Raw genomic sequence first — 12,821 nt, forward strand, 5'->3', positions numbered from 1 at the left:
TGTCAAGGACATCCTAAGCTACCAACAATTCACTCTCTCAACACTGTCAGCCTTGGGGAAATTCTAGTTGAAAGACATTGCAGTAATACCAGCTTTAACAGCCATTTAAACATGTCACCCCGAATATCTGTCTGTCTGGAAACACGTTTGTTGTTTTTAATTTTTAGTACCCTAAATAATGAAAAGAACACAAGGTAAAATAAGTAGAAGCCTACACACCAAAGCCCTCACTCAAATGTTCATCTCAATGAGTCTCGCTAATTTTGTAATACATATCAGACTGGTTTGGACAATGGTGTTGGAGGCAATTATTACCCAAAAACACAAACAAACAGTCTGTATTTAAGTCAAGTATGCACACAGCTGTGTTGGGGATTCTGACTCGGAGGAATTTTCGGAAGAATTTTTTTTTTGAAGCATTATGTAGTTTTGTACTATGTGCCAATGCTCTCTATAAATTAATCTGACTTGATGAACATGTGCTTGTTATTTAAAATCCCCAAAACATGCTCAGGGATATTCTTTTCAATGTCGTTCTTGAAACGAATGCAACCAAGCAATGCTCTGGACATGCCATGCTAATTTGTCTTTTATTATTCTGTAATGAGGATTGGAGACACCACATGTATTCATGAGTGTCGGTTTCCAGTTCAAATCAAGGTGAGACTGGGATTTAGGTTTACAGGGCCTTCAACATCTAAGCAATACCCATTAGCTACCTGTTAGACAATATAACTGATGGTTCACATACAAAAAAAAATAGGAATGTTCGAGGGACACTACTAATCCAAATAGATTTCAGAAATTGTGAAAATTATTCACACATCTTTTGACATGAAATGTATGTTAACATATGTATCTCCTGTTTGTCTGCGTAATCTTGACGGCTCCTTTCTCTGTTCATCACTCTCTTTTCCTTTCCTTTTCTTAAAACACATTTGTCTTCTTAACTGATGACCACACATGTTTCAGGTCCTCTAATCTCTGTGTCGCCTCTGTCTCCATTTCTCTTTATCTCTGATAATGTTCTGAATTCTTAGAGCTCATGTCTTATCTCGGCGGCTCTCCGTATGACACACAGAGAAAGACCAAGGACATGCAGTTTCTCTACTAAACTTAGACAATGTCCTCAAATACCCAATTTCAGAATGACTCCATGCTTTTTGAAATGTTTCTATATTTGAGAGTGATGGCTGGATAGGAAGAGGGATATGATGGGAATGAGAGCTGAAGGACAATGCTATCATTGTTTACATTTAGCGTTATAACACCTCTGGTCACAAAAGACAAATTCAGCCTGTGCATTGACCCCTGCATGAGGTCATTGTGTGGTGTGTGTGTGTGTGTGTGTGTGTGTGTGTGTGTGTGTGTGTGTGTGTGTGTGTGTGTGTGTGTGTGTGTGTGTGTGTTGTTTGTTGGTCTGGGGGTGGGCGTATCCTTGTCCTGTCTTTGTTGTGCCTCTGTCATCAGAAACAGGAAGTGATGTGTGTGCGCGTGAGTGTGTTAGGTGTTTTTTGTTCACCTGTTGGCCATGTAAAGAGGCGGGACAGTTTGTGTGTGTGTGTGTGTGTGTGTGTGTGTGTGTGTGTGTGTGTGTGTGTGTGTGTGTGTGTGTGTGTGTGTGTGTGTGTGTGTGTGTGTGTGTGTGTGTGTGTGTGTGTTTGTGTGTGTGTGTGATAATCTCACATAGAAACACACTAGCAAGTGGTAAACAGGATAGGTGGATGGCCAGAATGCAGAGCTTGTAAAGAGTGGGAGGAGAAGTGAGGGGGGGATGGGGGCCTAATTTAGGAATCACCACATTATTATATGAGTGATGGAGGCTGGTAGTGGTGAAGGGAGGATAAATAAATAATTAGGGAAACACACAGTTGAAGATAAGATGGCACATGGCTCTTTCTTTCCAAGACAAAATAGGAAAAAACAGCTAAGCCGGGAGAAAAGGGCAAACCACCCTTATAAAACAGAGGCATGGATTGATTTACCCACTCCACTATTCATTTAATTGACGACAATAACAAAATGGGATCCTACACACAAAAGATGTTGTTGTTTAGCTTCTCCTATATCAGTGTAACGAAAGCTGTTTTCCATCATTGAGTTCACACAGCAGGTTTACCGAGAGCTCCAAAGACATTGACACTGTCTGGAAGTGGGCCATCAGTTTCCTTCAATCACCCTAATGTGGAGGGCTGTGAGGCTGACAGCCATCTATAGCTGAGTGATACCCCTCCCCCCGAGCGCTAATAAACAAACACACAGCCTCCCCCGGAGTCCCCCAGGTGGTCTCAGTCAACAGATTGAATGGAGCATCACTCAATGATGGATCAAAAGAAGGACTGTCCACCCATCGCTCATCTTCTTTTCTCTCATCCGACCAGCTTCCCTCTCCTCCGCTCCTGTTCTCTCCAGCTCTCGTTGATCCACCTTCCCTCGATTAGCCCCCCTCTCATCCATCTTGTGTGCTCCTGCCCTGCTCTTTGCTCCAGTCAGGCCAAGGGGGCTCTGATTTTCCTCAACTCTCACCCGCATCTCCATGCTGGGACAAATAGGGTCTCTGAGCGCCCCGATGAAGGATGAGGCTGTTACATATACAACCGTTTTCAGTTTGCTTTCCCTTATATGAATTCAAACTTTAAAATCAAAAAGATCAGATCAAATCTAACTCGGTTTCCATGTATGCATAATTGGGCTCCATTACTAATTGTGATTTGTTAGAGATGATCCAAGGTGTCCTCCCTACATTTGTTATGGACTAGACATCACTCAACAGTGCTTATGCCACAGAAAAACGTGGCAATTCTCAACCACAAAAGGAATCTTTACATGGTAAGTGATGTTTTCCTGTGGCAATAAGAACTGTTGAATGCTTTCAACTATGACATATTTTCTGTTTACTTTACAGTACAGGATATGTGACACATGTAGATGAACATGGGTCTCTGATTGTTGAGAGCATATCACAACCAGGAAATTAGTTTGCAGGGCATCTTAGCCGCAGTGAACACCGTGCAGAATGCTGAATGAGACTGCACAGCACCGTGTCTTTCTGCACAGGCACATTTCACTCTCAGTGCAAAGCTGAGACTGTAACTGACTTGACAGGATGACTCCAAGTAACCTCACATGTTGCTAAATGAGGCTGGTTACAGTATGTTCTTTTTTTTCAGATTTTCTACAAATCCCAATTGAAAGACTGAGAAATAATAATGTTCCTATCTTAACATAACCAATTTATTGAATGGCTTACTATCTGCATACATGTGCATTCTGCACATACATGAGAATAAATAACTAGTTAAGAGTCTCTGTGCAAAAAAATCAAGACAAAACACATCAGAACAAAAATCATTTTTTAAGCCAAGCGGATTTGAGAATCTTCCCATATATAGGCTTTTCATGATTTTCACTGGCATTTTGCTGTGAAAAACACAAGGCAGAGACAAACATTAAGAAGAAAATTGACAAAATAATTATCAGTTTTTAACATGCTGACACCTGTCCAACTTTAAATGAGTTGACAGGGAAGTGTTTTTTTTGTCAGTACGCTTCAACCAAAGTTATTGTTGGATGGTGAAATAGCGTCTGACACTCCTGCCCTCCAGACCTATCTGAAATCAAAAGGAGGCTGCGTCCATATTATAAACCAAGTGTGCAGTGGTGAGAAAGTGAGGAGGCTTCACACTTTTTGTCTCCATCAATTCTTCACACCTTTACTTCCATCAATTTGTGTATGTACATGCCTTCAAGGAAAAACTGTCTGTCTGACCTACATGCAGGTTTAGTGAAGTAGAAGAACATCAGAACTGTATATTGAAGAAAAAGAAAGACACAGTTTAGAATAACAGGCCAATAACAGGCAGGCTGTTATGCAAGTGTTGGTCTGGCCTCAGCACACAGCATCATAACAGCTGTAATGAAAACCAGAGACACAGAGACAGAGTAGTAAAAAGTAGCAAAATTCCCATCACAACTCCAACCACGCCAGGGAGAATTCACTACCCCCCTGGTTTTCCCTGAACACTGATAGTCTGGTTTCCTACAACTACTTCTGGACTGAGAAAAGGTCCTGTCTTTGTATATATCCCCCCCCTACTTCTCTTTAAATCCCATCTTAAACTTGTTTTCTCTCCCCTCTTTCTCTCTTCTTTTTCCTCGAGCATGATAGGTTTTTCTCCCCCTGAGCACTAGCAGAGCAAAAACACATTCCTGTCCGCATTCCAGCCTCAGGAAAAACAGTGTCCGGAACATAATAAAAGGCCAAGCACGTCATTTGTTTTTAAACCCACTTGCTCGCTGGAACAAAGCTGCGTTGAGGGCAGGATTGGCAAATGTGTTTGTGCATAAGAGAAAGAGACAGTGAGGGATGTGTTTGTGTTTACATGGTTCTGCGTGCATGTGTGTTTTCTGTTTTTCTCTGTGGTAATGACAGTGTGATGAGCTTTCCTCGCCACCACCAACAATATACCACACAGCATCCACCCAGACACACGGCCTGGAATCAAAATGTTAAGCTTAAAACTCTAGTCACGCTGTCAGCACGTTATATGTTCCTGTTTGTACCATGTCTATCATCTGCTTGTTTTCCCATTTGTCTCATTTCATTTGTCACTCCAGTTCACAGGAAAATCCCAAGGTACACTGTGACCTTGTTTGGGTTACCTGCGGTCTCAGGTATCTGCTGTTCAAACAAGCGCACTGGACAACGGCACACAAAGAAGGAAAGACACACGCACATATTTGGCTGTGCACACAATAATTATCATCAGAAAGCCGATAAGAAGAGTGCTGGACATGTTGGCGCTGTCCAAATCTCTCTGACAGTTGTAGCAGGTTGAAGGTCAGGCCAATTTTAATGGAGTGTTTTGGCCGTGGTGTATCCTTGGTCAGAGAGCCTCTTGACCTCCACATCCTGCCTGGAACAATATCACTTTCACTCCGCATCCTCTAAGCCAGCCATCACTCAGCAAAAACGACTGTGACTGATTTCGGTGCAAAAGCCTCCGTGTTGACATTTCCCATCATTCGTCCCTATCTTTATCTTTTAATCCACCCACTCCACTACATTTGCCGCAACCCCCCAAACTCTCAATTTCAAAATGTCCAGAGGTTGTGCGGTAACTGATACTGAGAGCTTCCGACCAGCCAATCCATAGCACTGCTGACCTCATCCTGTCCTCCTCTCTGTCTCTTTCTCCCCCCCCCGCCGCCGGCCCCATCAGCTCCTCAGGAAGCTAATAATCTCCTTCCTGTACTGGACAGGGAGCGTGGCGGCCAGCGAGAACAAGTGTGATCGGAGAGCATGATTGTGTACACTAGGCTGCGGAAACAAAACAAAACAATAACAAAAAAGTGAAAAAATCTGAACAGTTTAACAACATAAACCAACAATGTAGTATTACTTCAATTCTCCCTATTTCATAATCTCCATCTTATCATATCACAATTTACCCACTTTAAAAAACTGTGTGTATACTGTAGATAGTCTGAATCATGTGAGCGTTCTCATGGAGCAGTTTTTATGTGTACCGGTTTATGTGTGGGAAACAGCATATGCTTGGTTTTACACAACCTACAAATTACTTAGCCTTTTTCAAAAATGAAAGTGTGTACTTGTGACCTATTTTTAAAGATTTGTATCTCCAGAAGGAACAATGGTTGACTTGCATTGAGAGTAAGACAAATATAGAATAAAACCAGCCTTAACTCGAATTCTCTTGAGAGCAGCTCTGATACACAGCGGTAAAACTATAGGGCCACTATCTTTGCCCAATTGTTAGTGATCTCACACAGACATCCCACATAGGAAACATCAGAAGGCCAAAGTTTAACAACCCACCAATAAAGCAGCAGTTCTTACAGCCCTCTTCCATATGACCCAATATCACACTACCACTCTGTTAAGACTTGAGGGTCCAATAACGTGTGTCATTAATGACCCCTGTTTATCCTGCCTCTTGACCTGGACACCTCTCGTAAAAGAGGAAGAATAAAATATCAGCCTGGCCAATTTTCCACTCTTTCTCTACTGTAAAGCCAATGGCTGAACCAACCATCTTGTTCTCTTTTCTGTACCACACACATTTGATAACAGATACTGCTGCTTAAGACTGACAACACGGGATTATATGTTGTTATGCGAAGGGGGAACAATGTCCGTCTCGCTCTTTTTTCATTCTGCCGCTCTCAGTCGCTGCTCTTCTGTGTCACCCTGCTTCCTGTTTTCCCCGTAGTGGTCTTGATGTTGTAATCCACACCTGGACAGGCGCCAAGCCTGTCTGCAGACACCTGCGTCAGACTGCCAGAGAAAAACAAGAGTGAAAAGAACAGATCCCGCCCCTTCATCCCTCTTCTGCCTCGCTCTGCATCTTCCTCTGTGTTTCTCTAACCCCCCTACCCTTCACCTTCTACTCTCTGTGAGTTTAAATGGGTCATGTGACTTCCTTCCTGTTGTTTTGACCCTGGGGTCAGTCTGCCTCAGGGTCAGCGTACCCCCCCCCCCCCCCCTTTGGTTATTAAACCCAATCTTAAAATCTCGGTGTCCTTAGCTCCACCTCTCTCTCAGCTACAAACATAGAGGCGACCGGAGCAGAGAGAGAGGGAGAGTGGTGGGCCTCTGCTGAATCTGATTGAACTTTAGAGGAACTCAATGACCACGTCGACTTTCTTTATGCAGCTCTCCGGCTGACCTTTCTGTCTGTAGAGGACGGCAGACGGTGGGGGGTTGGGTGCTGGCCTCATGTTATGGCTAACTCAAATAAAGAACACACTGTTTTTGGTCCAAACAATGACTATCTGTCTGCCACGGGAGATACATCACATTCCTCCTCAGACTAGACAGCAGCGTATCATGAATGTCATACATGTCACTCTGAATTTCATAGTTGTCTAGGGCAACCATTATTTTTGGCTTTCAAATAAGCAGAAGGTGTTCAAGTCTGTAGGAACAACACAATCCAAGGTCATCAGAGCAGAAAGTGCACCCAGAATCCCTCTGGAGTTTAGCATTATCAAAGGTCCTGCTATCTCACAGTTTTCCCACAGCAGCCGTCTCCTGCTCCTATCTGAACACCATTCACGACACTTTGCCGATTCAGAACAGGCGTCAGAGGGCACATAGTGGATGTGCGTTGTCATGGTTACAGATAAGGGTGTGTGTTATCACTCTCTTCAGCTATGAAAAGCACATGACTATGAATTGTAGTTAGTGTGTGTTTAAGGGCATGCGATTGTGATTATTTGTACTTGTAGTGCCAACGTCACTGTCGGCATGAATGAATTCTGGAAGAGGAATAGTAAGGAAGTTCACGTAATAAAAGTCGCTGTTAGTAAACTGATCCATCACTGTGCTCATAGGCCCCTTTAAAAGCAGTGAGCATACAAACGTCTCTTAGTTTCTCAACAGAAACTTTCCTGTCAATGATGAACTGATATGAGGATAGAGAGGAACAGTCTGTCTTGCTCTATGTTCAAACTTTCTGTGTGTGTGTGTGTGTGTGTGTGTGTGTGTGTGTGTGTGTGTGTGTGTGTGTGTGTGTGTGTGTGTGTGTGTGTGTGTGTGTGTGTGTGTGTGTGTGTGTGTGTGTGTGTGTGTGTGTGTGTACTTCAGTTGACTGAGAGAAAGGAGTGTCCTCCATACTGCTTTGACAGCCTGGGGGAACGCAGGGTGCTAAGCAGATCAAATTAAACCTTGGTAACGTTCTGTTCCTGACCTGGGAACGACGAGCCCCCTCACAGTGGCACAAGTAAGTGTGAGTGTCTTATTCAAGCAGAGCATGGCAACTTATTAGTGTCATGTCAGCCTTTTCTGCATTAAAAGTTGAGAGAACAACTTTCCCTTTTACTCAGGTGGGAGATACAGACAGAGGAAACAAACGGAAAGATTAGACTTTTTAAAGGATTTATTTATGTGTTAATGTGAGGTTTTTACCCTCACATTAACACATAAATTAAAATCTGAAATCTTTCAGATTTTAAACGTTTTGGAAGAGCTTAATGCAAACATGACAGGACCTTGACAGCTTGGAATAATGTTATCTAAGAAGCTCTCTCTGAGGTGTACTTTAGTAAACCTGTATGAATAGACAAAAGTCCACCGCAAGGCATCCACCACAACTTAATCATGTAAACTGTAAATGTATTGCAACCAAAAAAGTACAGGTTGTACTCTTCAAGCAATCGAACATAATAAATACCTGAATGCAGATTACCCCATCCAAGAAACACATATATTGTTAAAAGTCAGTCTCATATGCAGGGAATGAAAAAAACAAATCAGTTATTTTGGAAGGCAACCACAAAACCGAATTTGTTGTTTTGTTTGGAAAAGCTTCCCAGCGTCTTTGTCTAAATCAAAAACAGCGTAATTAATTCAATTTTGACAATCTGCTTGTTTCACATTGCAGTTATCCTAAACACTATTATCTATATACGTCCCTTTAGTAGACCTTTCACACATTTCACCAATACAATTGAGTTGTTATCATTTTCACTTAACATACAGGGCAACCACAGCAAAGCACAGAAAAAGTCATAGTAAACCTCAGTTAAGCTCTTAGTTGGATTCACAGAATACCTGTTTGATATGCGGTCTTGTGTAATGGGTATCAGAAGTGGTTGAAATGAAAATAAGAAATACTGTTGCTAATTGCCATTGCAAGTGGACATTCACACAACTACTAAGTGTTTTAAAACAAATATTTTATTGTGCTTTCATGAACTATAATGACATAACAAGAACGTAATAAACATTTAAAATGATCAGAAACCAAACGTCTCAAAGGTCTTAAAATTAGATTTAATTTACTGTAGATTTGAAATGTTTTCCACATTCCTCTCTCAACTCTCCATCTTGTATCCCTACCACGGGTTGCAAGAACTGTAAAGGGAAACAATTTAATCCAAACATACTCATAAACGCTCAGCAGCAGTGGTTTTATGGATAATTGTGTGTTTTGTGTTTTGTAACAATTCTTATACATAGGTAATACAGCAAATCCAGGTATTTAACCCTAATGCCTTTATCCTATACCAAAATCATTAAGAGCCAGCATCACAATGTCAGAGGATTGGCTAGAGCTGCAACAGTGTGTGTGTGTGTGTGTGTGTGTGTGTGTGTGTGTGTGTGTGTGTGTGTGTGTGTGTGTGTGTGCGTGCGTGCGTGCGTGCGTGCGTGCGTGCGTGTGTGTGTGTCTTTGCATTTGACAACTGTCTGTTTGTAACAGAAGAGCCATGTGCTTAGCCGCCTGTATACTAATACACAGATCTAGTGAGGATATGCTGATTAGGATCAGATCTCTCTGATAGGATGAGGAGGTGAGAACCATCAGCTGAGAGGACTTGAACTGGAATCAGACAAGCACTCTAACACACCTCACCTCAGACGCAAAGACGATGGATGCAAGACTAGAACTTGACACAAATAACACACTTTTACTTGCATGCCTCTTATGCTTTATATGCAAATATTGGAAGAAAATATTGTGCCAATACTTAAAAGGTGTTGATGGAGTTGTGAACATGTACCACACTGTGGTAAACTACGACTAATCAACCCAAGCCTCTATATGTATAAAATACTTTGTGGCCTTACTTTCAGAAATGAAACTGCAACTTCCCTGGATCAAATTTACATAGTTTGATGCATGTTAAGAACCTTGACAATCTCCAATTAAAACAAGATTAAAAATGGGCCAATGTCTCTGTGCTTGCGCTCTTCTGGTTCGGAACCGGTTTTTCTTTTCAGCCCCCGTTTTGTTCACACCGCCCAGAGCCCGACTGGTGCTGCCGTGGCTGCATCATGACGTCACCGTTTACGTCGCTGATTTTCTCCCCAATGGCATTGGGTCGATGATCGTGTTGCTTTTAATCATACGAAGCCAGATTAAATTAAATAACTAATTCTCAACCCTTATACTTTACCCCTTATACCCGACTGCTGCAGTGCTGCCCCCTGTTTGGCATCACAACGCTGTTATGAAAGTTTCTCTGGTATACAATGGGTGATGTTAGCATAGCAACCAAAGCTAAACTGACTATCTTGACTACTTGATGCTATCCTATTGTGGCATAAGCCGTTTTCTACAGCCACATTTTACCGGCGTATATTTCATTATAATTCTACTTGTGATAGTCGGACATGACAACCTGTGCAGCCCATGTATTGATTCCATCCGATAGCTGCTATAATACAAAAGAAAACATCTGCCTGCTCTGCAATGATCAATGACAGCGAGCGGATGGTCAAAGTAAGGTACAAATAAACAGAATCAAACTAATCCTGGTTATTGTTGCCTGACTTCATAAAGTGTTTTTTTTTAAATAAGTGTGTGGTAGCGTTGTAGTCACTTTGGTCAGCGCTACTGCTTGTTGCAACTTTCATTTGCCGTATACTCGCCATAAACTGTTATTGCTCAGGTTGATCACGCCCCTGCCCCCGTCTCCGACATAAGCGTGACGCATGCGGTTCTTGCTTCTAGACCGACAATTTTTCGGTGCTTAGAGCCGACTCCGTTGCTTTGTGAACAGGAAAAAACTGTGCTTTTCAGGCTCTAGCTCCGAACCGGCCCTGGAACCGCGTTGTTGCGAAAGGGGCAAGAGGCACTTTTAACCGAAGTGTATAGAGTGTCACAGTCCTAAAACCCAGAAGTAATCGTAAATCTAATCGATAGATTTATGATCGATAGATTTATGATTCGAAAATTATAAAAGTAGGGTAGACGTGGATATTATCCAACTGAACAAAACGTGATCTGTCTCTTAAATGTGTGTCAACCACAGACCTTATTTCGAGCTGTTTTCTAAAATCCTATGGAGAAATTGCATTGCTTTTTTGTCGAAGGAACCCATGAGCAGCTTACTTGCGGGTTTTAAGACGCGTCACTGTGGCACTCCATTGTTATGTACTTATGCCTCAGGATATCTCATGGATAGTGCATTATAAAAAGTGATCAAGAAGTAATCTATATTTATTGGGTTTGTTGTAAATTGTAAACATATCCATTTTCACATACTGTAGTGTCTCCTATTGTCCCACACAACCAACAATATTGATTAGTGCGTGTGTGTGTGTAATAATAATGTGCCTTTGTGTGCTTGTCAGGTGTTAACCCTTCATTTCTTTGACAGACAATGAATGCAGATGGCCTGTGGGTGACTCAATGGGAAATTAGGATTGACCAAGAATCTCATTGTAGCACCCCCCCTTCACCCATAAAGAAGAGGAGCCATGCTAATTAAATTACGTATACCTCGTAAGTAGGGCAATTATAAGAATAAATTGGTTGGCGAGTTGGTTGATTAGATAACCATTGCTTGATTAAAAAAGTGCTACAGCACTATGTGGTGCTGATTGTCATTCACACTTGGGGGAGGCATGAGGGGAGCTCAGATAAATTAAGGCCCCGTTTACACGGAGACGGGACGGGTGTTATCCGCTACAGTTCTCTATCATATGGACGGTTCGCTCACACGAGGTCGTAACGGAACCGCGGAAACGGAGCCTTCAAAGGATAACGGGTCCCAAGGTGGGTAAATCTGCGGACGGAACGCTCTGGGGGGTCAAACGGCTCCGTGTGAGTTGATCCGTGAAATGTGAATCTGCCAATATCGTTCCAACTTTACTCAACTGTGTGTACGCCCGATACGCCATAGCCCCGCCCCTCCCCACCTCTCCTGCTCACCCCCGTCATTGCTGATGTGTTTCGTCAACAACAACAACAACAACAACAACAACAACAACAACAGTGTTCCGAGTGTATCGAGCCAGGTCCCGGTATCTCGCAGGACAGAGCACCCAGCAGGAGCCTCCAGCAGACCCCCCCGCACGGCAGAGTTTCTGTTAGCCGGTAATTACCGGACTATGACCGGTAAAATATGCTGAAGACCGGCACATCTAAATCTCTCCGGTCAAAATGTCGCTTATTGTTTAGGTGTCCTTTGACAAGCAGGCAGTCATATCATTAGATATCGCTAGATTTGATCGATATGGACATAAACGCGAGTGAAGTCTAATCGAACAGGAGAGAGAGATCAGAGATCAGCTGCTGCTGATGGAGACACGCCGCTCTGCATGATCACCTGCAGCTCCGCCCGCTGTGATGGAGCGGTGAGTGGAGCAAAACACACACTTCAAGTTAGATCATCACACTTAGGTATTTTAATTACCTCTCAAACTACCAAAACTAGTTATAAATATGTTTAATTTTACTGTCGGGTCACTCATAACTGGATCAGCCAGCTGCATAAGACGGATACTGACGGGCTGTCAGGAGAGGGGGAGGAAAAGAGAGGCTCCGTGTATTATTCTTATATAGAGTCGTTATTTATTTGTTTTAAAGCTCAATAAATAACCAAGAAGACCTTGGACCGGCACTCTTCTAATTTTGTAGGGAAGATTTAAACTTTAACGGACATGTTGACCGGCGAGAATTAAATGTTAACGGAAACTCTGCCGCGTGGTTCCCTCGTCCCTTGGAAGAAGCGGAGAGGTGGGTGTTTTTCATCTGCTGGTGGCAAACCGGGGAGATTGAACGTCCTGCTCGGGGCTCAAAGTTAATGGCAGGTGCACCTGCCTTTTACAGCAGGAGCACACACTCGTGTAAACGGAGCCTAAATAAAGACAGGTCTGTGTATATAGATAGATTCAAAATAATAGGGTGTTTTCTTCTGTCCATTTGTCACTGGGAATCCCTTTGATGTAGAGCAGCATACATTGTCTGTTTTCTCTAATCTTTCATTTCACCGCTGACAGCAGAGAAAAATGAAGGAAGAAATCTTGGCAACCACACAAAGGCAAGGCCCGGGAGACAAAGCCAACAAAC

The sequence above is a fragment of the Notothenia rossii genome, assembly GCF_949606895.1.
Source record: "Notothenia rossii genome assembly, chromosome: 2".
NCBI lineage: Eukaryota > Metazoa > Chordata > Actinopteri > Perciformes > Nototheniidae > Notothenia > Notothenia rossii.